Here is a 22,821-nt window from a genome sequence, read left to right on the forward strand (position 1 = left end):
GAATTGATTATGTCATAACTATAAATGTCAGGGTATATGCATATAGAAATAAATAAATTAAGTAAAATATTGAATTAAATAATAACTTTAAAATTGAGTCCATCAGTGACTCCTATCTAAAGTTGTCCTTTTCAATTTATATCTTTCACATCATCCAGCTCTTCTCCTTTACAGCGGAGTTCACAATTTTTATCTATAAGTTTTATTGTTATTTGCCCTTCTCCCTCACTACACCCTCAGACTGAAAGGGGCAGTGACAATTTTGTTTAGTTCAGCACCTGGTGCAGCTTATAAATACTCGCTTCATGAATACTGTATGAATGAATGAAAGGAAATGTAGCTGTTATATATATTATGAATGGCAGATAAATAGTTAATAATATTAATGTATGTCATGAGGAAACTCAAAGTTTGGAGATCAAGAAAAAGAGAAGCTACTAAAAAGTCTCAAAGGAAACTCAGAAGGGTGTGGTGTAATAGAGTTTGGAAGGCAGATACCTTCAAGACAGAGGGAGGCAGCCACTTAGATGGGGAAACAAAATGATCCATAAATTTGGTATCATGGACACAGCTGGTGACATGGATATAAGCCAAAATAACATTCAGCGTAATTAGCAACCAGACTAGCAATATTACCAGTCAATCAGCATAGATATTGTTCTAGTCCCAGAACAGGGTCAACGAAACCCTCGCTTATGCCAAGTATTAACCATTTAAGTGCTAGATTTGGAAGAGTCTGGTATCTTGAGAGAGGGGGTGGGACAACCACACGGTGAGAGGGAACCCAGGGCAGCAAAAATGTACCCGTATGAAAGTGGCTTCATGGTTTAGCAAGTGGGAAGGACACAGGTGTGCACAGCAACGGAATAACAATCTGAAATGAAGCAAGCACAGCAGAGTGAAGGAGGCAGAGGACAGATGGACGTCAGTTATAGAGTGAGTTGTGGAACTCCCTTTTTGACATTGTAGCAGCCTAAATGGCATAAAGATTAATGGCAAAATGAATAGCGTGGAACCAGTCTGCCAGATTAAGAAATAGAACATCACCAATAGTTTTAAAACTATCTATCTGCTTGGCCATAAATATCTCACATTCCTTTCTCTTTCCACTGCCCTTTATTAAATAAAAAAATAAATATTTTTTATGTGTTTCTTTGTCCTTTTTATTTTTTTAAAAGATTTCCTTAATTTGTTCAGATAGTTAAATAATAGGGTTGTGTTTTTTTTTTCTTTTTCCTAGGGGTGGAAGGAGTAGGGATTTTTTAACTTAATACAAATAGAATCATAGTATATAATTATTTTTTAATGTATTAATCAAATTAACTGATTCTTCGTTTCTCCAGAAGGTTTTGGAATTATCACTCTGTAACAGAGTAGAGAGTGCATTTTCAGTAGGACAATATCATTTCCAAGGGGGTGAAAATTAGTTCTTGGCATAGGAAAAAACATAACCATTATGATTAAAGCACACTGTATCCGTAGTACTAAAATTCTGTATCAGAGGGAGATTAGGGGGAGAAACAGTGTAAAAAGGTTTTTTAGGTGGGCAGTCATGAAACAGGTTAAAACGTTCTTAAGTAGATGTGTAAGAATGTGTAAATCAAGAATGAAAACCAAACAAAGCTTTCTTTGTATAAAAAAAGAAGGAAGGAACGAAAGAAGGAAGGAAGGAAGGAAGCAAAGAAAATAAGGAAAAACAGGGAATGAGAGCCACGCAGTAGGCCTAGAGGCCAGTCAGTTTGGATCGAGTGAGGTGAGCAGCCTCGGGACACCCATTGCTGAGAAAAATACCACTGTTGCTGAGAAAAATTTAAAAAAAAATGACTTCTTGATGGCAGAACATATTGCAAGAAAGGAGGTGGGAAAAATATGTGTGTTAACATGAAGTAAGACAGACTGAAGCACGTAAGAGTTGAGGAATTACAGCACCCAGAAAACTTTCTTGGAAGAAAACAAAACAAAACACAACACGATTCAGTGATGCTATCCAGATGAGAAAGTAATAATCAAAATGAAAAATTGCTTAATATACCAGCACTGGTAAAAAAAAAAATCAATTGTGAACTCTGAATTTATTTAAATATACAACTGAGACTAAACAAAATTATGGACAAAAACCCCAGAATGTGTATGTTCTTAAGCCAAAAAAGATATACAAATATATTTTTAACAAATATCCAATGTTGGAAAAAGCAAGATGGCAGGAAGTGTATTTTTACTATTTCCTAAATTTCTAATCAAGAAGGCAACTGATATGATTCTGAAAGAAAAAAGAAACTAAAAGGTAAATCTTCCCTTATCTCTCCCGTATTACAAGTTGTGGTGAGGGTTGGAAATCAAGATTCAGCATTCTTTCTTGCCTTGACATCTGAAAGCTGGAGAGCCTTGAATGGAAGAGCACGTTTCCCTCTCCCGTTGAACTCTCGTGGGTAAGGACCCCTAGCCAAATAATCCCTCTCGTAAGGGGCATCCGGCGTGGGGCTTGCTTACTGCTGAACGGCAGGTTTCCGTTCCCAGCCAGCCTGCTCAACTATTCAGAGTCAACTGAAACTTCCCATGGGAACCAGGAATCACCTCACTTTTGGCTCCTGTAAAGGATGCTCCCACAGCTCCTTCGTGTTCACTCTGTTCCAGAGTACGTGGTAGGCGGTGTTCTGTACCCTGGCTGTGAGAACGTATGGCTAAATCAACTGCTGTTGGGGCAACGGCGTGGCTCAGTCGATTAAGCGGGTTAAGTGTCTGCCTTTGGCTCAGGTCATGATCCCAGGGTCCTGGGAAATCCTTGCTCACCGAGGGGTCTGCTTCTCCCTCTCCCTCTGCCCCTTCTCATGTTCTCTCTCTCTCTCTCTCCCTCTCTCAAATAAATAAATAAAGTCTTTAAAAAAATAAACTGCTGTCAGTCTCCTCTCACCAGTGGTGGGTGTCATGTGTTTGGCCATCCCCTTATTCTAGGGCAGGAATCCATCCCTCATCAGCAGGGTGAAAAGGAGGTAATCAAAACACAAGTTCAAGCCAGTCAGATTGCCATGTTCATTTATGCTATTGAGATAAAAAAAAAAAAAAGGCAAAAAAACCACACCTGTTTTCTTTATTTGTAAGATTTAAGGTATATGTCATTTAATTTTTCCATAAAAATTTGGGATATTGATTAATTTCTCTGAGAAAAAAAAATTATTCTCTTTTAAGTATTGAATGTGAAAAGCTGAGTAACTAAAAATACGATGTCATAGTAACCACAGAGGACTTTTAAAATTTTGAGGTTTTTAGGGTATTAAGAAGTTGTTTCCATTTTGTATTTTCCATTTTGTTGAAAGAAGAATAGATATTTCATTTTACCCTTTAGAGAGAGCACGGAGGACATGAGAGGGAGATGAAAGGGACAAGTGAGGAAAGGTAGGAGAAGGGGGAGGGGAGGGGGGGACAGGAGAGAAGATACTGAGACAGAGGGACAGAGCAAAGATTCCACCTATTGCAATTTTATTCATATTTTCAAAAAAAATAATGGGAAAGTCACAGTGATTTATTTCTAATAATAAGACTTTCTCTTTGTGAGAGTCACTAGAAAATATGCTTCAATCCTATAAGTAAGGGCATTTTACAAAGACTACGGAATTGATTTACTATTTCCCATTGATCTTGCTGTCAGTCAATCCTTGCACTAAACACAGAAGAACAGGCCTTATGAGACAGGCCAGTGGCAACTAAATTGATAATTAAAGTGTGGTTGTACACGTATGACCTGGAAATGTAAGCAGAGTCACCAAGGGAACAATAGAGGGTGATTGATACGGTTTACATTAGCATGCAATTTGAAAGTAAGAGGTTTGAATTGGGGCATGCCCACAAGGATATGAGTAGACAGCTGATAAAAAGGAGACACAAATCTCACAGAGCCCAAGCACGCAAGATTTCAGATGAAGGACAAATTCATGATATTGATGTAGAAACCACATTTTACAGGAAGAAATAAAATACTGTGGAAATCTAATCTGAGCACAGCAGACAACTGGCATTATGCTTCATATCCAAAGCCACAGAATTCCCCTTACTACAATCAGCCAGTGAGTTGAGATTTGTCAGGGTACTTTTTTCTGGGATATTTCCATACATTTGCCATTGAATTTATGGGAAAGCAGGCACTCGTTCTGTCTATGTGGTCAGTGACATTCTAGTCCTAGAGTAAGTTGGGACATCCCAACATGCATGACACCACAGATAAAATTTGAGGACTGTCAAGAGAGAAGATACCTCGGACCATAAAAGTGTTCCATTAGTTTGTGTGTGGGTAGTCATACAGGGAAAAAAATGTAATTTTATTTACTCATTGGTTACCACTGTTAAGGAAATGCGTATTTCTTTGATGCCCACTTTATAGTTGAAAGTTAACGTTATTGCCTGAAAGATCCCAAAAACGTTTGTAATTTAAGACTATATAGATTACTAAAAATCTCTTTTCCTCCTAAACAAGAAAGAAAGAAAGAAAAACCGTACTTGCCAATATTAGGAATGAAACAGAGGACATCGAATCACTACCACTTCCACAGATGTTAAAAGTCCTATAGGAATATGTTGCAAACAACTTTATATCCATAAATTCTACACATGGAACAAATGGACCAGTTCCTTGAACGTGACACACTAACAGAACTAACCCAAGAATAATTGAATGATCTGATTGTTCTATATTGATAAAAGAAAGTACATTTGTAGTTAAAAAGCTTTCTGAAAAAGAAAATTTGTAGCCAAGATTCTTTTACTAGTAGATTTTACCAAACACTTAAGGAAGAAAAAATAGCACTTCTGTAGAAACACTTGCAGAAAATAGGAGAGGAAATACTTCCTAACTCATGCTATGAGGTCAACATTATCCTAATACCAAAACTACACACACACACGTTGATTCGTTCATAACCGTTGGAAGTGCTGATGCAATATTGGTGAGTGGCCTAAGTGCCTGGGCTGCTTGTCCATACCGCTGGCAGGTGATACTTGCTGCTCAGCGTCTGCTCTTGATAATGTCACTTCTACTTTCCTATTGATTGCTGCTGGGTTAGTCCAACTTTATGACTCTCAAATCTAAACAGCCCTGTTCATCACAGGCAGTGTGGGATGCCTGAATATTGAATGTCCTCCTGTCAAGTTCACCCTCTCTGTCGGAACCCAATATCAGGCCAACTAGTGTCTTTAAAAGGTGCTTAACTCTCTATTACTCAGAGAGCATTGCCTAGTTTCACCATAGTTTCATCTTTTTTAAAAAGCCCAGTAAATGGAATCATACAACATATAACCTTTTGAAATTGCTTTCCTTCACTCGGGATAATGCCTTTGAGATTATCCAAGTTGTTGCATAGTTCATTTTTTTTAATGCCAAGAAAATTTCCATTGTGTGTTGTTTTAAGGTTCCTGGACCAATTCTGACATAGTAGGCAGGGAGTAGGGTGTCCACATACACATCAACTCAATTCTGACACTACCTACCTAGAGATAGTATCAGATTCCATAGGTTAAAACTTGAGTCCTACAAGACTCTCCCTCATCCCCACTTCAGACACCAGGGGCAAACTCCCAGCTCTTACCCGTGCTTGTGATTGACTGACTACAGATTGGAGGTTTCACCAACCTCTCCTTATGTTTGATTAATTTGCTAGAGCAGCTCCCAGGACTCAAGGAAACACATTCACCAGTTTATTAAAAGATATGATGAAGTTGATGAATCAACAGGCAGATGAAGACATACACAGGGCAAGGTATGGAGTTTAAAAGGCTTGGTGCTCCTCGGCCTTCTCCACGAGTGCCACTCTTCCTAACCTCCACGTATTTACCAACCTGGAAGCTCTCTGAACCCCATCCTTTTGCATTTTTATGGGGGCTTCAGTGCATAGGAATGATCGACTAAGTCCTTGGCCATTGGCTGATTGAACTTTCAGACCTACTCCCCTCCCTGGAGGTCAGGAGGTAGAACTGAAAGTTTCAATCTTCTAAATGCATGTTTTCTCCTCCTAATAATCAGCCCCTGCCCTTGGGTGGGGTCCAAAAGTCACCTTCAGTAATAAAACAAAAACACATTTATGGCCCTTATCATAGGAAATTCCAAGGGTTTTAGGAACTGTGAGACAGGAGCCATGGGCAAAGACCAAATACATATGAAAAATATATTTTGGTCCTCTGAATGACCAAATATATATTTCTTATAAACTATAATATTGCATGTGGATATATCAGTTTGTTTATCTGTTCACCAACTGAAGGACATTTGGGGAATTTCCAGTGGATTTTATGAAGGAGTTATTCAAAGTATTTGTGTATAGGTCTTTGTATAAATATGTATTTCCATTTCTCTAGAGTGAATACCCAGGGGTGAGAGTTCTGTGTCATTCAGTAAGCATATTTATCTTTATAAGAAACTTTAACCATTCTTCAGGGTGGTTGTACCCATTTGCATTCCCACCAACAATATATAATATTCCTAATTCTATATCCTCACCAGCAGTGACTGCCTGGCATGACCTAAACTACTAACCTCTAAATACCTCACTGATAGGGCATCATACTGAATCTTTTCACTTTTATTTCTTATCTATAGAGCACATGTGTTTTAACAAGGCTTCTAAGGCTACTTTTCACTTTTGCTTATTGCCAATTAACATGGTGCCATCAGAATATCCAGATGGTTTACATCCCTTTGGATGATAATTTGCAAAGGATGGGGCAGATAACATAACCCTTGGGCAAGACTATCAATGAATACTATTATCTGTCTTTTGTTAATGAAAACTGCTCTTGTCCTTCCTTATGGAATATTGGAGAACATATTTGTTTGATTAATGACCTCTTACCTGCACCTGCAGCCATGTTATTCTGTTCTAGAAAAGACAATACATTTATCACTGTAGCTGCAATTAGAATTACTACTTGGTTGACTTTCCTGAAATCACTGTCATCTTCTAGTATCCATCTTGTTTTCTGGGGGAACAGACAGTGACTAAGTGAAGTCCTAATGGGGAATATGAACCCTGCATCCAATAGGTATTCAAGGATGGCAATAATCACTGCCATTCCTCCTAGGGTATATATTTTTATTTTTTGGTTTAATATTCTGACCAGAGTGAGAGAAGTATCATAAACTTCCATGTTGCATTCCCTGTTGCAAAAATCCTTACACCATCGGCCAAGTAATCAATGTAGGAATTCTGCCAACTCCCAAGTATTTCCATTATATTTATACATTTGGCAACCAGGGAAATGAATAATGGGTGGGTCTGTGGACCCAGAGAATCACATTCTGCCTTTACTCTAACAAGTAGATTTATTAATCTTTATAAAATTAGAATAGTGAAGGCAACATAGTAAGTGCTTAATACATGTGTATTATTTCAGTGACATCGTTACAAGGTATCCTATGCATATCTTAGATTCTTATTGAAGATTTACAAAGGCAGCTTGAAAACAAAGTTGACTCCAGATGTATATAAGATCATTTATCATTGTGTATTTTAAATTAGCTGATAAATGCTTCCAATTGTAGTCTTCCATTCACTTTTATTTTCTTTTTAAGATTTATATATTTATATGAGAGAGAGAGAGAGAGCATGAGCAAGTGCAGGAAGGGGCAGAGGGAGAGAATCTTCAAACTGAGTGTGTAGTCCAGTGTGGGGCTCGAACTCACCACCCATAAAATCATGACCGGAGCCAAAACTGAGAGTTGGGAGCTTAACCAACTAAGCCACCCAGGTGTCCCCCATTTACTTTTGTCACTGTTGCTATTTCATGCCTAAATGTTAAGTTTACCTCCAATTAGTTGTTTTTACTCTCTGTGTTTTCTGTCTAGTTTTGCTTTATAGTCCTCACTTTCATTTTAAGCATATTTCAAGACCATGAATAATCCAAATTTAAAGGATGTCACTGCTAGTGGTGTAATTATGAGAATACACAGATGGCTTGTTAAGAGAGGAGGAAAAAAAAAAAAAACCCTGAGCAAAGCTGCAAATGCTAACTTTCAACCTGAGAATCTTTCTCTCTGTAACATAAGTTCACTGCCAGTACGTTACATGTACAGAAACCACACTGACGGCTATAAATGAGAGTCGGGATTTTAATAAGAGACTGATATCCAAAATGCACTGATTCTCAAGTACAGCTATATGTCCCTTCTCTACTGAGATAATTTCAAAGTTTTCATTTTACTTTGAAGTATGTTTTATAGAAATCAGTACGTTAAATAGCAAAACCCAAACCAAATAGTCCTGACTTTAGCAGATGTTCTTAAGAAATTTTGGAGAAAATATAGCACAAAAATATTTTATCCTTAATTCTGAAATAAAGGTGATGGTGACTGTGGATGCATTGTCATCGTGATCATTTAATACATATAATGCTTCAAAAGGCTTTAGACTTCAGTAATTGTTCGCTGTCCACGTAGGCAGGCATGAGACCAAACTTCATGTTTCATTTCACTTTTTATCAAATTTGATCAAGTATATACAAAAGAAAGCCAATTCATTTGCCTGATTTTCTGCTAACACAATCACACAGCAAAACAGCAAATGATCGTCACAGGGTAAATGTTATTTCAAGGAATAAATATTTGCTCTTGACAATTTAAGCCACTATCTTTTTCTATTTCTCTTGGCATCTTTTAAAATTAAATAGAAAGAAGAAAGGAGATGCATTGTCAAGGGATATGTAAGGCAAAAGTTTTTATATATTTGGAAGTAAGGAAATGAACATAAAGGATATGACTGTAGAGCATTATATGTTGTATATTTGTAAATGATAAAACACTTCCATAAAATGCTCTAATTATTTTTACTTATGTGTGCTCTGAGTGGAAATTCCATTCTGTGCGCTCATTTTCATGAAATTCCAGATACGTACATAAGCATATATGTGATCCATCATCCATCAGATGACTGCTTCGTAGCTGGGGACTGTCATGAAATCCACCACCAAACTTTACATTTCTCTTTATCGTGGCTTGGATTCATATATACTACATTAATTATATCAGCGATTAGAAGGAAAATAAAATCATTCTAGACCAGTTCCCCACAAATAAAATAATAGAAATTCATCTGTGCCCTTGCTTATGACATTTCAAGTGAGATGATCTCATCATGCAAATATTTATCAATTAAACAACTAGGGTGTCAAGGCAGATTCAAGAAAGAAAGTTTTTGTTTGTTTGTTTTGTTTTTCTTTCTGCTAACTTGGCCATAACTTCTGCTGGCTGCCGTTAGGTATTTGTGATGCTTTATCAGAGTAGGATCAACCAAATCCTTATCAAATTTTCAACTTTCTCTGAAAAAAAAATTATCTTCCCTCCACAGATATTTTTTGAAAGTTGAGAAAAATGTCAAGTCTCTCAAACCCAGCAAAGTAAGGTTGAAGAAGAATGGTTATCTTCTGTGTTTTCACATGCTATTAGAAATACCCATGAAGATTGAGAAAGAAAAAGTATTTTTTCTTGGCCCCTTCTTGAAGGGCCAAGCAAATTTTCTTTGACAAGTCAAATGACTGTGATTGAATGACTTCAACATAAAAGGCATTTTTTTAGAGGTGGGGGTGGAGGCACGTGGAGGGGTAAAGGAAAAGGGAGAGAATCTTAAGCAGTTTCCTTGCCTAGTGCAGAGCCTGATGAAGGGCTTGATCTCACAACTCTGAGATCATGACCTGAGCCAAAATCAAGAGTTGGGTGCTTAACCGACTGACCCACCCAGATGCCCCAAAAAGCATTTTTTAAAATAAAAAAAAATCCATTTCAAATCATATAAATCCTTTTAAAAGTATATTTTTTCAATCTTGATTAGCTGTGATCACTTAGAAAAACAACCATCTAATGATAACAATATATAAGGAACTAAAATTTGCCAGCTTCATGAGTAAATTCAAATCCACATGTTTAAAGGGTTTGGATGATCTTCATAAGTGATACTTAGTAACCCTGTCTACATTCTTTAATCTAAAATATATTGGTTAACAATTTTAATAAGTTTAAATAATCTTTATTTTTATAAGTGTTATTTGCAATATAGTTCTCCCTTGTGTTTTAGTATCACCATAATCTTATTCACATTGAATTTTAAAATCCTTCATTTTTTTATTCCATTATCACCATGATTTTTCCCAGATCCCCTCTAGCATTTCTCACTTCTTTCCATGCTTTCTAACTTTGTTTATTAACCACGATGCTATGAATGTCTCACCATTTTCTCTAGCTTTGTTACTATTCCTCACCTTTCTTTAAGCTAAAATCACACATCCTTTCCAATTGTTCTATTTCATATGAGAGCCTTTCCACTTTCTTCCATTGTCCTCCATAATACTTTTCTTTGCAATTATTCATTTGCTTTGCCAGCGACTATCTCCATGAAAAGACTTAGGTTGTAGTGTCCTACATTTTTAGAAAGCTTTTACCAATCATCAGTTCTTCTGATAATTAGTACAAAAAACTTACCAGCAACTTTCTTTGCTTTTTTAAGTCCCGATAATGAATTATTTATGCAGCATATGTAGGATGATTTTTGGTTTCCAACTAGTTCTTTTACGAACCAGAGCTGCTATTCAGATACTATATTAAATACCTCATTCAAAATTTACCACATAATTAAAAGGTGAAATGGAATCTAGAGGAGTAAAATCATTTTTTCCCCAAGAAAATAGCATGATCTGGTAGAATTAAAAAAGGCAAAAATCACAGATAAAACAAAACTAGCTTCATACTTTCCAAAGCACATTACTACTCCTTATTTTTAAAGGGGATATCTGTCCTCTACCACCACTACAAAGAGTTGTTTCTTAAACCAGTTATATCTCTGAATAAAAACTATTATATATTTACATCTGTTATATACATTACATATTATGCTACGTGTGTGTGTGTGTGTATATATATATATCTGTTATATCTGATGTTACACTTACGTTTGTTTCCTCTACAAAATGTTCCTTTCTTTTAGAAGTCAGGTTTTAAATTCCATGGGAACATTCTTGAAAAGAACAAAATAATTAAGCAAGATTGTGTAATGACAACTAATGACTGGCAAATAGAAATACAGGACAAAAGGACAGTGTAGCTATTCAACCCTCTACTGCCACCATCACCCTGTGCATACACATGCACTCCTACTACTACTAACAAAAACTCATTAAATATACAAAATTTAAGAAATTGAATTGAGCCACAATTATCTTAGTACTTAGCAAGTAGGCACTAACATAATGACTAACACTTGAGTTTTAATCAAATATTTTGCAGGTTTATATATGCTAGGACAGTCAGGACTAAATATCTAAAGGAACAAGAGATAAAAATAAAATAGAGAGAGAGAAAATGCAGAGAAATTTTTTACTTGGCTCATGTTTCACACCTAGAAGTTTTATTTGACTTTATATCACTTGGTTCCTTATTCTAAAAATTGATTAAATGTAGTATTATATTTATACATACTTCATTGAAAAATATGCATATATCAAAGCAGCATACATTTAAAAAATAGTCATATATACATTTAAATGAACCATTATTAAAACAATAAACTGATGGTGTCTAACAGATGAACACAAGGACGTTGAAACAATTGCAAGCAGTTTTACAGAATAGTTATAAGTATGAATTTTCTAATTAAAATGATGCTTTTGAGGGGCGCCTGGGTGGCTCGGTGGGGCGCCTGGGTGTCTCGGTGGTTGAGCGTCTGCCTTCGGCTCAGGGCATGATCCCAGCGTTCTGGAATCGAGCCCCACATCAGGCTCCTCTACTGGGAGCCTGCTTCTTCCTCTCCCACTCCCCCTGCTTGTGTTCCCTCTCTTGCTGGCTGTCTCTCTCTCTCTGTCAAATAAACGAATAAAATCTTAAAAAAAAAAAAATGATGTTTTTGAGCCCCCAGTCACTTACTGACTTTACATTGAACATATGACATCATTATAAATTAATATTTACTAATTTCATCTTTATTTTGTTTATTTTATTATTTTTGTAACATCCACATATGTGGATGTTAGAAAGTCTTTAAAATGGTTCTTAGAAAGCAGCACCCAGGGGCGCTTGGGTGGCTAGTCCTTAAGCGGTCTGCCTTAGGCTCAGGGCGTGATCCCGGCGTTATGGGATCGAGCCCCACATCAGGCTCTTCCGCTATGACCCTGCTTCTTCCTCTCCCACTCCTCCTGCTTGTGTTCCCTCTCTCGCTGGCTGTCTCTATCTCTGTCGAGTAAATAAATAAAAAATCTTAAAAAAAAAAAAAAGAAAGCAGCACCCAACTCATACTGCCATTATGGACAGGACGTTTCTGTCATAATAAAGTAAAAGTGTTTAGCCTCGGTGACGAGTACCTGATAAGAACTGAGTAAGGATGAAACTATTTTATTATTAATAATGTCTCTAGGACCTTCTCTAAACTGTCAGTCAAAAATCCAACCATGACACAAAATTGGAATAAAGCACTTTGAGTTCTTTCAAAGAAAGAGAGGGTTTAAAGATGAGGCACATTACACGACAAGGTCTTCCACCTCAGGGCAATGCCTTTGTCTTTTCCAGCAGCTGGTTGGATCTAACACAATGCTTAACATGCAATAAGTACTAAGTCATTTCTTGGAGGATGGATGAGCTCTTTCATATGAAAGGCAACCCACGTTACAAAGAATTATGCTTAATAGGATATGCTTTGAATAATAGCTTATCTGAAACAAAACCATACAATAAGACAATGCATATTTTAAAAGGCAGGATGTTTTATTGAAAACTGTGAATTAAGAGGGGAGTGAACTAATATTAATGGAAAAATATGCAGTTCAACTCAGATTTTGCCCTCTTGTTATAAAATACAGACTGAAAACCATGTTTTCTTCAAGTTTTTCAATTGTGGATAGGAAATCATGACAAACTGAGCAGCAACCTTGGTAAAATGAACAAAGTATGCTTTTTATTCAACTGTAGCTTAAAACTTGACACATATTGATATTCACAACCCTAAATATATTATAGAGTAATTAGAAAAAAATGATAAGCATTTCATATAAGTGATTATGATCTGTGTTGCCTTATACAACTAGACCAAAATTTCAGTTTTTCTTATCTCGTTTTATTGAATTTTTACTATTCCAAACTTTATTATTGTTAATAGATCTCAGATACTGCCAAGTGTATTAGTCAGGGTTCTCCAGAGACACAGAACCAAGAGGATATATAAAAAAAGATATGTATAAGGGGAGTGATATTATGGGAATTGGCTCACATGATACAGAGGTGGAGAGGTCCAGCTATTTGCTGGCTATAAACTGGAGAACAAAGAAAGCCAGTGGTGTAAGTCATCTGGGGCCTGAAGACCTGAGATCCAGGACAGCAGAGGGTTAAAGTCAGTCTGAGACCAAAGAAAGTCCTGAGAACAGAGGGTCTCTGGTGTGAGTCCTAGAGTCGAAAGGTCCAGGAACCATAACTCTGGGGCAGAAGAAGATAGACCTTCCAGCTCAGGAGAGAGAAAAAGGAGACAACTTGCCCTTCCTCCCCTTCTGTTCTTTTGAGTCTTCAGTTTCCGGGGGGTGCTCACATTGGAAAAGGCAGATCTTTCAGTCTACTAACACAAATGTTAATCTCCTCCAGAAACACTTTCACAGACACAACCAGAACTAATGTCTTACTGACTATTGGGCATCCCTTAACCTAGTCAAGTTGACACATAAAATTAAGCATCACACAAGGTGATTATCATCGTGTTCCTACCACTACTCCCTTGCAATCCAAACACCTACCCATTCACAGATGAACCTACTTTTGTGGACAGAATTATTGATTCTCATTTCCCATTTTCCCCCCTCTCATCTCACTTTCCAAAATTTCAGGCTCTTGGTTCATATGTGATTTATTTTTTTTCATATGTGATTTATTAATTCCTTTCCCCTTAGAGTCTATTTCTGGCACTCCTTCACACTTTGGAGTCCGTATCTAGAATGCTAGTGGAGTTGCCTTCTGTTAGAAGGGTGCAGGGGAGAAATAAAGCCATTGCTTAATCGCTGTACTTTAGTGCAGAACAGCAGCTTAGCACTGGGCTGGGGTGTGGTTTAGAATAGAAACTCCCAATATGAGATTATACAAAAACATCCAATCAATGCAAGGGAAGGGGAGAAAAAGAGTATTGGGCTAAGGAAGGAGGCCCATTTTTGTCGAAATATCTGGATGTTGTATTATTGGGACAAATATTAGACACGATTTTATGTTAGCCAACACGGAGACCTCTCACCATCACCTCTCTCTCCTTACAGATACATCTTTTTACTTGCTATTGGCTAAGACTTTTGAAAAGTTTTCAAATGTTTATTTTCTAAATAAGAAAAGAGGATTAAAGTGAAAATTTCTGTGATCATTAACATGTTGAAGTTACTTTTGTTTTTTAAAACAGAAATTACATCTGATTGAAATTTTTTACACAACAGCTTTATTGAGATATAATTAACAATCACACTACATACATTTAAAGTGAAGAGTCTGTTTATTATTTCATTCCTTCTGCTATCTTTAGGCTTAGTTTGCTCCTTTTTTTCTGGTTGGTTAAGGTAGAAGGTTAAGATACTGATTTAGTATTCAAGGGACAAAAACATCCCCTGCTTGGATTGAGGGTCAGAGATTGTAAAAAATTAGGAAAGACCTTTGGATCCCTGAATTCTACTAGCAAGAAGGACACTGAGAGATCTATTCAGCTGTGTCAGTGGCAAATCCTGTTCCCTGGCCGCACATCTTGAGACCAGCCAAGGAAGGATTCAGAGCCAAAGTCTTGGTAAGCAAGCATGTGGAGCTGTTAAGGCAAGACTGCACTCTGGAGGTGGGAGAGCAGGCAGGCCCAGAAGTGGCAACTCCATGGGGGCCGGGTTTGTCTTTTCTTTTTATGTTTGGATAGATTATGGGTCATAGCCAGGGCAGTCTCTGTCTAAGTTTGCCTCCAGTCATCTAAGTGACTCTTCCCACTGGATGGTGCAGGGAATTTTTGGCCCTACACGGCACTTGTTGGAACTGTCATGGCAGCCACCCTCCACAATGGGGGTCAAAACCTCAAAGTAAATGTATTACAATGAAGCTATAGATTACTGTAGGGCAGTGGTCATAGGGGAGAGTTGCATGTGTGCTCCCTGCAGTCTCTCCCAGCTGTTTGAAACTTCTTAACAGTCGTAAAACACCTGTTCCCTACTCATATCTGGCAAATGCCTACTCTATCATTGCAGATGCATGTTATGTTTCATGGAAAAAAAGGAAAGGAAAAAGGGAACGTGGCTAAGAGGATGGTACTAAGAACCCCGAGGGCAGAATTGAAATTCATACAAAATTATTCCCTGGCTCGAGACCTACTCAAAGAACTGCCAATATTGGTCCGATTGGATGTTACAATTCCTATGAACTAGTTTCTTCCTTTGTCCTCCCAATTTTTCTTTCTTTTGAACTAGAATACCCGTAGTGGCCATCCTATGCCTGTTCTATATTATATGTTGGGTGTTTTTTGGGAAACGGAGGCAGGCTTCTTATCTCTGTACTTTCTCAGATCCGCAGATGTGGGGAAGTCGCACTTGAGGTGCTGTACTACAGCAACCACGTTCAGGTTGCTTTATCTGTATCTGGACCTGATTTAGATGTTGAACTTATGGACTTTGGACTGATGCTGTAAGGATGAAACTCAAGGTTATTCGGAGGGGATAGAGTACATTTTGCATAGTAGAAAGATAGGACTCATTGGTTATCTGAGGGAATACTGTGATTGGCAGGCTCCAGGATGTCCCCCAATGAACTTTGCCTCCTGGTTCATTCTCTGATGTAATTTCCTTCACTAAATGTGGGCTGTATTTTTTTTTTTTTTACTTGCTTCTAGTGAACAAAATACAGAAGTAATGGGATGTCACATCTGGTATTAGGTTTTAAAAAGAGTCTTCCATCCTGGGAATTCTCCCTTGTTTCTCTCTTGCTCTAGCTTTAGTTGTCTCTATCTCTTACTTTGCTTTGGAGAAGGAAGGATTGTCACAGTGTCTGTATTCCTGTGGAACTGACCACATGGTAAAGACCTGTTGTCTTAAGGCAACAGCCACGTGAGTGTGCTTAGAAACTGTTCCTCCTCCACATGAGACTGAAATGACTACAGTCTCAGGTAACGTCTTGATTGCAGCTTTGTGAAATACCCTTAGTTGAATTCATCCAACTACATTGTTCCCTAATTCCTATCCTACAGAAACTATAAGATAATAGGTGGTCTATGCTTTCAGCTGCTGAGGTTTGGGCTAATTTGTTACACAGCAATGAATAATGAATACATTGGGCTATGAAATGTCTTACTAAACCTCAGTTCTGGCTTCCGTAAATCCTTTTAAATAACAAAAGATGAGTGGAAATGGCATGTTATGGGTCTCAGAAATTATGGTTCTCTTTAACTGTAATGCATTTCTTTTGGTAAAACATAGAAAGAAGGCATATTCATTACCCATGACACACATACTAAAGCGATATTTTTATTTGTAAATACTACAACAAATTTCAAACATGTCATCTAAGAGTCTGTTCAGTGTTGATAAATCTGTTCTTCAGTTGTGCCAGAGGGAATTTTAGAAAAGGGTAAGATTCAAGCACAAATAAATTGCTTAGTAATAATATTTATTACTTAATCATATATGTAATATATATACACACACACAATATATCAATATATATACTTTATGAGACCAAAGTAATAAGATAATCAAACTCTCAGCCTGAATTCATTGGTCACCTGAGAAACTGAATTTCATTGCTCTGTCCTGAAATTCAGAATACTATCTATTTCATTGTGAGGTTACACATAAAAAATGGATCAATTATACCAATAATATTTTAAAATTATTGTAGCCTTGACTACAAAATAAAAGCTAAAATAAAATATGTCACCCCAAATATGATTAAATTAATATAATAGTTAAATTGACATTTTGTAAGTTATTTTTTTTTTTAATACAAAACACTTCATGAATTTGTGTGTCATCCTTGTGCAGGGGCCTTGGAAATCCTCTCTATATAGTTTCAATTTTAGTGTGTTTTGTTGCAGCAAGCATGTTAATTTTTGTTCCAATAGAATCTTTCTCTCTATAGCAATTTGATAAAGAATACAATAAAAATATACCCTCACTAATTTGTAATTGAATTATTTGCTACTTAGGTTTTTATAGCTACAGTGCTAAATGGGACTATTAGCAACATAGGTATTATTCGTCTACTTACTAGTTTATAATTTGTTTCTCCACTTTGTCTATTTTTTGTATGCCTGGAAATTAGGAGATAGATATGTGTATAGCCTTTTTTTTTTTTTTTTTTGGCCCGGAACGTGTTCTTAAATCATTGTTTCTTATTATAATGCACTGCTTCTTATTGATTAGATATTTTTTACTGGGCAAGCTGACTATACCAATAAATCAATGGACTCAGTTATAACGTTAGTAGAAAGATATAAGTATAAATATAGATAGCGCCTTCTTAGTGCCAAATAAAGAACTGCCGAGTAAGTAAGCAATATCCTTGAGGTCAAGAATAACAGAGTCAAGGAAATTAAACAATTAAGCAAACAATTGTGATTAAAGTGTGTTAGGGGAATAAGTTAAGTAGAAAGGATTTAACACTACTGATGATGGATTATAAAATTTAAGTGAGTTATGGTAATAGGTGAAGACAGTTGTCTTCATTAATAGTGATCCAATGGTGAGGTAAGTGGATTAGAGAGACTGACAAATCAAAGAATTATGAATAAAGATCTTGATGTTAGCACAAATTTGCTATGGAAACTATGTGGCGGGAAAAGCTACCATAATAAGGAAAGGCTTCTTATTTATGAAGAGGGCTTCTTTGTCATGCTAATACTTACAGGGAGATTTGAAATTGTGCTGTGAGTCAGAGAAGGGGAGTGTGTGTTTGTTTCACCATTCCAGGAAAAACCAGAGAGGATATCACTATGTCATATCCTCACCAACTTGTAGTAGTGGAGATGGAATGTGTGGCCATGACACCATATGATTTATGTATTTGATACCATGATTCTAGAACTAAATTTTAAATTTAGTTTTTAATTTAATTAAAATAAAAGATATTCCATTATGCCCAACATCTCTCTATGCTTTTGCTTCTACCCAAAATCTTGAACACCTTTTTTTTTCTTTTTGTCAAATGGACTCCTATTTTCATTTCAGTGCTCTACATTGCATATTCTCATGCTCCATCTTCCTTCTCAAAACTTACATTATACTTTCCAGAGCTCTTGATCTGCGACCACCTAGCTTCCATTAATTTGGAATAAAGTGGACAATAGGGCCAATTCTTGCCTGGCCTGCTTCTGTTTCTCTAATGTTACTTTACTCTCCCTAACTCACTATATTCTAGCATAATTGGTTTTCTGACTGACTACATCATGCTATCTTCGTTCCTATTTCAGGTATTTTGCATTTGATTTCCCTTATGTCTAAAAACTCTTCTCCTGGCTCTTTGGGGATCACTCCTTCCATTCCTTTTGGTCATAATTTATGTTATCTCTACAGGAAGTCATTCCTTACCTCCCATCACCTTGATTTGCAGCCTCACACACTCATTATTAATTATCTATTGAATCCCTTTTCTAGTTCCTGTTTGACAAGCTTGATTTTGTAGTGTGTTGTGTGTGGTGTTTATTGTTTGCAAGTCTCACTTCATTATATATTGTCATTATGACAATATGAAACTTAAGAAACATTTAATGCAATATTGCTTTCAATATACTATTAGCAAACATTCCTGTGTTGTCCATGCTGTGTGAAGCAGTAGACATTGAAGAGCATAAGCCATTCAGTTTCTTTTCCGACAGTTACTCACCGAAAAAGAAAAAAAAACAATCTAATATGTGAAAAGCAATATTGCATTAAACATTTCTTAAAGGTTCTGAGACAGCGAATATATTCCTGAAACTTAGATTGTTATAAATGAGTCATTTTCAGCAGGGGAACATTCTTATTTTTCTGAAAATTAAAGACTTTTATTCATGATAGCATTATTTTTAAGATTCTTAACTACGTATTTTTTTCCTCCTTTTTCTACAAAGGCAAAGAAATGGGCACTATAAAAGGAACAATCATATGCTCTGATCTCTCATAATCATTCAAACCAGCTAATCATTAACATGTGCCTTTTCAAGCTTTGAATCTCCAAACCCAGAAACTTCGAGGGAGAAAAATGAAGTAATTTCTGCTTTCTGTAAATATTGCCATTTATGGAATATATATTATGGGCTACATTGCTAGGTGCTTCGTCTTATTCTCATTCTATGCCATTTAATTCTTGGCTTGAACTAACAGTGTTGGGATTAATAATGATGATAAGAAGATAAAGAAAACAAGTAAAAGATAAGGAAAACAAGACAAAAATTATAAGAGGAAACTCAGTTTGAGAGATTAGTAAGTTTCTTAAAGGTAGTTATATATGTGTGTGTGATGGTTAATATTTTTGTCAATTTGACTGACCCATTATGCCCAGATTTGGTGAAACATTATGCTCGACATTTCTGGATGTTTTTGTGAGGATTGTTTTGGGGTGATATTAGTATTTAAATCCATGGGCTGTCCATAAAGCAGATTGCCCTCTGTAATTTGGATGGGACTTGTCATTTGAGCGTCTCACTAGAACAAATACTGAGCTCCTCTGAGCAAGTGGGAATTCTACCCACAGATGACCCTCAGACCAGGACTGTAACATCAGCTCTTCCCTGGGTTTCCAGTCTTTCAGGCTACCCTGTATATTTTGGAGGTGCTAGCCTTCATAACTGTGTGGGTGAGTTCCTTAAAATAAACCTCTGTATGTACAGACATGCTATTGATTCTGTTTCTCTGGAGAACCCTGAACAGTACAGAGTGGATCAAGGATTATAACCCATAACTATCTGATCCCAAAGCCCCTATTCTTACCAAAATACACATTGTACCTTGCAAAATGTAAACCTTAAAGAAAGATTTGGTCGGACTTTAGAGTGTAGCATATTTTAGCTGATAGTTTAGTCAATTGGGTAGAAACCAGGCTGAAAGATTAAAGTTCTAAATTAATATAAAGGAGGACTAACAGCATAGTGCAGTAGTTAAGCACACAGAATTTTGAGAACAGGAAGCTCAGTGTTCCAATTCCTTCTCTACTGTCTAACTGAGAGAACTTGGGCAGGTTATTTAACCTCCTTATATTGAAGTCTGTAGGAACCCACCCAGGACTCCTTGGATCTAGATCCCTTTAGCTGTTTTGTTCATTCCAGCTTCACCTATGTATTACTTGCTTCAAACTCCTACAGTAGGGACTCTATTCAGAGGACTCTCATTTGCATCTAAAGATGTTTTGACTGCAGGTAGTGAGGGCGTGCCTGGACGTTTACAACTGCCTGGGGTATTGTTAGCCAAGGACTAACTGGTGCAGTAGGGTGAAAATTCAGCTCATTTGCCTTCAGGACAATATATAAGGCCTAATTTATATTCTAGAACTTCCCTCTGGGATAAGGCCACGCTTAGCAAGAAATTACTCCTTACTTGGTTTCTTTACTTTCCCAACCTGTTTCCTCCATTTCCCTCTGGTTTCTCCTGGGAACACTTTCTAGATAAATCATTTGCTTAATAATCCTCATCCCTGTCTCTTTTGGAGGAAATTGAATAAAGATATCAAGTTTCTCATCTCTACAGCTGGAATGTAGTCTTTAAGTCAAAGGCTGTTGTGAGGGTTAAGTGAATTAGTACATGCAAAATACTTATAACAATAACACATATAATGTGATAAATATGTATTGGTATGTAAATTATAGAATAGTGAAACAATATATGTCCAATTAATACAACAAATAACTTGTTGAATGCTTATTATATGGTATATGCATTCTATGCTTTAGAAAACAAGTAACCAATTATCCCATATTTAATCTCACATATGTTCAATTGATATAGACAACTAAGCCAATATTAATAAATGCAATGTGGTCCATATGATGGCAGTAGTACACACTGAGTGCTAATGGTTTTCTAAAAAGTAATATAATAGAAACATCTTGCACACAGAACTCAGCCCAAGTAATCAAGGAAGAGATTTGTCAGAAAGGCCAAGTGGGGATTACACAATTCAAAAAGCGTGAAGGATGACGGAGAGTAAAATAGAGACAACAAAACATACAACCTTTGAAAGATTTGCAAGAGTTTTACAAATTATTATTATTTGAGTTGAGTGCAGATGTGTGTCTCTTTCTGTGTGTCTGTAAGTGTATGTTAGAGTATGTGGTGGTATATGTGTGTATGTGTGTGTCTATTTGGCTGTGTGTTGTGTGTGAGAGAGTGAGAGAGAGGGTATATACATGTGTCTGTGTTGAGGTGTATTTGGGGGAGTAGGATTAGCCTCGAGGCTGAAGAGATAGGCAGGAGCTGTGTTAGCATTTGATGCTGTACTCAAGAGTTTGTGCTTCATTTTAAAGGCAATGTCAAGTCAACGATGGATTTTAGTAGGGGAATGGAATGTTAGAAAAACAAGTTTGGCAACTATGTTAAGAATGGAATTGAGGGCACGGATGGTAAATAGGTTTCAACTCACATGCCAACTCTGATCAATTGGCAGTGGCTGCCCGGAGTACTTGTTGAGAAGGATTTTGAGGTCTCATCCAGGCTAGGTAGGAAAGAACTCCTAGATTGATTATCAATGTCTTCCATTTATTTCTCATGTCCTAACCCTTTCTTTATTGAATCTGGTCCCTACAGGGCATATCTGTTATAGATATCAGATGTAGATCAACTGATATCATCATAAAAACCACAGATGGAAAACTTTTCTCTGAAAGCTTCTAACCTTGAAAATGCAGTCACATTTTTACCTGTCTTAAGAAGTGTATAGGTTATGGGGCACCTGGGTAGCTCAGACATTAAGCGTCTGCCTTCAGCTCAGGTCATGATCTCAGGGTCCTGGGATCGAGCCCCGCATCAGGCTCCCTGTTCAGCAGGAAGCCTGCTTCTCCCTCTCCCACTCCCCCTACTTGTGTCCCTCTCTCACTGCCTCTCTCTCTGTCAAATAAATAAATAAAATCTTTTAAAAAAAAGAAGTATATAGGTTATCACAGACATTAGCACATAGGTATATTAAAATTATTAATTTAATGATTTTAACTGATTTGTAAACACTATTTGGAAACAGAGCTCTGGTAATCTATATCTGTAGTATCAGAATAAAAAGAAAACCAAACACGTAATAAGAGGAAAGTTTTAAGACTAAAGATTATGAGAGATTATTGTGTTTGTAAATATATAGACTGCCAAACTTCCCCCCTTGTACTTCAATTAGACTAAATTGCCTCCTGTTATGTATTTTACATATTACCCTACTGATTTAGATTTAATTAACTAAATGTTAGAAAAGATTCCAGAGCCAGCTTCAAATAATAAATACTCCCTCATAGTGCAAAGAATAAAGCATTTAGAGCCAGACTAGCCTGCTTTGGAATCCTGACTTTGTCATTACTGATATTTGGGTCTCAGGCAAGTTTTCTTTGGTGTGTCTCCTGTCTAAGCATATAGCACTAACTTAATAAAGTTTTTAAAAGGCTCAAATTCAATAATGCACATGCATAAAAAATGCAATTGATAGAATAATGTAATAACACCTGACGAGCTTTGAAAGCATAGTTCCTATGCCACATTTTATTAATTGTTAAAAAAAAGCATAAACTAATTTTGAAATCAATCACATGTTAGGAAATGTTTAAAAACAGAAAATCCGTAAAATGCTCATTTATTTTAGTCCATTATATACTAAAATGTTAGATATTGGGGTCCCTAATTTAAAAATTCATGGTTCACCCAATA

The 22,821-nt window shown here is 36.6% G+C and overlaps 1 non-coding gene across 1 annotated transcript; it reads right to left on the reverse strand.

The window, feature by feature from the left end:
- Positions 1-16,944: 16,944 nt before the first annotated feature.
- LOC117803148 lies at positions 16,945-17,046 on the reverse strand. The gene has a single exon (XR_004626851.1). It is a non-coding gene; the product is annotated as a U6 spliceosomal RNA (small nuclear RNA).
- Between the last annotated feature and the right edge of the window lie 5,775 nt (positions 17,047-22,821).

The sequence above is a fragment of the Ailuropoda melanoleuca genome, chromosome 7 (genome assembly GCF_002007445.2).
Source record: "Ailuropoda melanoleuca isolate Jingjing chromosome 7, ASM200744v2, whole genome shotgun sequence".
NCBI classification, from domain to species: Eukaryota; Metazoa; Chordata; class Mammalia; order Carnivora; family Ursidae; genus Ailuropoda; species Ailuropoda melanoleuca.